Below are 3,813 nucleotides of genomic sequence, written 5' to 3' on the forward strand. Positions count from 1 at the left end.
CTCTCTCTCTCTCTCTCTCTCTCTCTCTCTCTCTCTCTCTCTCTCGTCTTTCTTTCTTTCTCTTTTTTCTTTTTCTTTTCTTTTTTTGTCATACTATGCATTTATCAAAGCAACAGAAAGCAAACTAGTACATCCAGAGTAGGTCTTTGTTCTTCAGTTAGAAACCTCTCACAGACACATGTAGAAGTGTCTCCTGTCTATTCAGCATGGCAGTGAAGATTCAGCATCACACAGTCCCGAGCTGGAAGTAGTTAAACCAGGCCTGGAAGTGTGGTGGGCAAATGCAAAGGGTAATCCATGCTAGCAAACACAGTGTCCCTCTCTCCAAGACTGGAGACCTAGAGATATTCCACCAGGGTCCACAGAGCAAGGTAAGGCCCTCTCAAGACAAGGGTGTGGCATCCACTCTCAGGGCCTATAAACCTGCCCTTTAGTTGTCCCATGGCCATTTGTGGATCCATGGAAACTCAGGACAAACCTCTTCTGGAGGTGGGTTTCTCTGCTGCGGCACCTCATGACGAGCCCCCTTTAAGGAAGAAAGCTTTCACCTGCCTTCAAATACCTGAACAGCCATGAAAGCTAGCAGCCATCTGGGAACCAAGCAGGAAGGATATGGGTCAGTATAAGGGCAGCTTGCTTGTCACAGGACCTGCCTGAGGATGTTTCGGGCTGCTTTGGAAGGTGGGAACTTCCCATCAATGAGATAGTTCAAGCAAAGACTGAGAACATTGTGCCTGGGAATGTTATAGAGGAAATTCAAGCATGCATAGGTGAGTGGGAGTAACGGGATGCATGGTATTCATGTGTTCTCACTTGTTTCTTCTGTTTGAGCCCCTGAAGTCTCTCTATGGGTGCTGTGCTGGAAGATAGAGCCCTTCCTACTACCACCTTTGGTTAAGACACAAGAATAGAGATGAGCTCTGGAGGCAGAGGCAGACGGATCTCTGTGAGTTCGAGGCCAGCTCCACCTACAGAGCAAGTTCCAGGACAGCCAGAGCTATACAGAGAAACCCTGTCCTGATACCACCCAATCCCCGCCCCGGAAGAGAGAGAGAGAGAGAGAGAGAGAGAGAGAGAGAGAGAGAGAAGAACAGGTCCACAATAAGAATAGTGTGTGTGAGTCAGGCACACGCCTTTAATCCCAGCACTCAGGAGGCAGAGGCAGGCGGATTTCTGAGTTCGAGGCCAGCCTGATCTACAGAGTGAGTTCCAGGACAGCCAGGGCTATACAGAGAAACCCTGTCTCAAAAAAACAAAACAAAACAAAACAAAAAAACAAAACAAGAATAGTGTGTGTGAGTATGTATGTATGTGTGTATGTATGTATGTATGTGTAGGTATATGTATATGTATGTATGTATGTATGTATGTATGTATGTGTATCTATAAGTGTATGTATGTGTGACCATGTGTGTATGTATGTGTGTAACCAGGTGTGTGTGTGACCTTTTATGTGTGTGTGTGTGTGTGTGTGTGTGTGTGTGTGTGTGTGTGTGTATGGTATGGTTCTCTTGGTGTTGTGCCTCTGTCCTGGGGATGTCTGGATACCACCAATATGCTGGTCCAGAGAAGTCCAGAACGGGAGTCCCCAGCCCACATTTCCCTTTGGGGCATCAGATGCCACTGCACTGCAAACTGGAAGGGGAAGCAGAGTCTGGGATGAGTGCTGTGGCTCCAGATCTCCTCTCGGGTGCCTGCGTGCTTTCAGTACACCTGCCCTGAGAGGAAGTCAGGAACGGAGGTCTGAGGTCCACATTTCCCCTTGGGGGTGTCTGCACACCAGGCTGGAAGGAGAACAGAGTCCAGATGCGCAGGATCTGCAGTACTGGAGGGATGGGAGAAGAGAAAGGCCTTCTTTAGGACTCTTAGGGTCCTGGCTCTTCTAGGAGAAGGCCTTCCCCATGGTGAACTCTTCTAAAGCAGCTCACTGAGATGATCTTAACGTGTTCATATTTCTTTATTGGGATGGATGCGAACGCCATATACTTTATTGGGGTGAACCAGGGACTGTATACTTTGGGGGGGCATGAGAATTTCCAGGAAGGTCACTGGCTGAAGGTTAAGGCTATCTAGATACTTCATTAGTATAGAGAAGAGCTCCAGGTGCTATGCTATGGCTGGGTGCCCAGGGTTTCAGCTGGTCATCGCATTATATGTTCCAGAACAATACTGGAGGCTGGGAGGGGCAGCTCCACTCCTACTATCTTAGATCTCTGAGATTCCTAGGGTTTGAGCATGCTCCACCTCACTGGTTCTGATGCCTATCTGGTAGTACAGTCTCACGTGCTCTACATATGTGTGTGTGTGTGTGTGTATGTGTATGTATTTGTGTGTATGTGTGTACGTGTATGTATATGTGTGTATGTGTGTGAGCATGTGTGTATGTGTATGTATGTTTGTATGTATGTATGTATGTGTATATATGTACTGCTCCTGAGCAAGCTCGACTGACACAGAATTCACATCTCAAACGTGATTCTTCTGAGGGATGAGTGCTCTGAGGCAACCATCTTTCTGATGGGTAATCCCATCTGGAATGTTCCTACAGCAGCCAGAGACCTGCCTAGAACCTGAGAGTAACTGTGCCCTTTGCCACAGTGACCAAGATGAGTTGCTAGACTAGGCAGAGGCTAGTCTCAACTTGACCAAGATTGCCAGCCAGCCATGTGCCTGAAGGATTCAGCTGGTCATGTGACTAACTGATCATCCTTCTCTGCAGTCTTGCCTGACCAGACCCTTCCTGTTGAGAAGTATTCTCTCCGGACATGCGAGTAGCTGGAGTTCAGAATCTGGTATTTGGGTAGAGGGTTTGATAGTAGATCCCTACGCTGTCCACGTGACTTCACTGTCCACGTGATACCTCACACTAAGGTTACATGATAGTGGAACAAATCCACTTTCCGTGAGAAAGCCTCTAGGGAGGCGCTCACTGGTGAACGGAGGCTCAAGCCCGTTTCTCCCAGGCACTCTCTCTCCACCCATGTTTTGCTTAGTGTCTGGTCCTCCTCCTCAATAGGTATACTTGGCCAGCTGTGAGATAGTGCAGCAGGCTTGGTACAGCTGGCCCATGTTCTAAGAGTCCTGGAAGCTGTTCCCTCTTTCAATAATTAATACCTAATGAGTAGCTATGTACCCTAACCCTCTACTACCCCCCCCCCAAAAAAGAAAAAACAGAAAGAAAAATGGTCAGAATCAGGCCTGGTGGAACAAGCCTGTGATCTCTGGGAGGTTGGGGCAGGAGGATCACAAGTTTAAGACCCACCTGGTTTTATAAGCCAAGTGCAAGGCCAGTTGGGTCAAATTAGTAAGATCTGGTCACAGTTTGAAAAAAAAAAGATTTTAAAAGGGAATAAAAGGGCTGGGTAGTTCAGTGGCAGAATACTCACTCAGAATGTGTGAGGAGGCCCTAGGCTTGAGCCTGGTGCTGAAGGGAGTTGGGAAGGAAGAGGAGGACGAGAAAGGGGAAGGAAAGAGAAGATTAAATCCCTGAACATGACTCATCTCTTTACTTGCTGCGTGGATTTTGGCAAGTAACAACAACTTTGTGACTCAGTTTCCTTAGATATTCTGCTTGGATAGGTTATTGTAACCAGTGAATAATATAATCCATATGGAATAGGCACAATGTTCTCCTTAAAATTCATATTCTGAAATACTAACCCTCCCTCAGGAGCTCTTGATGTAATGGTGTCCAGAGATAAGATCTTTAAAAAGATGGTTAAGTGAAAAGAATGTCTTAGAGTCCACCCCAATTCAGTCTGACTCATGTGAAGGGGGGGAGGAGGAGGAGGAGGAAGGGAGGAGGAGGAGGAG

Source organism: Mus pahari, chromosome 7 (genome assembly GCF_900095145.1).
Source record: "Mus pahari chromosome 7, PAHARI_EIJ_v1.1, whole genome shotgun sequence".
Lineage (NCBI taxonomy): Eukaryota > Metazoa > Chordata > Mammalia > Rodentia > Muridae > Mus > Mus pahari.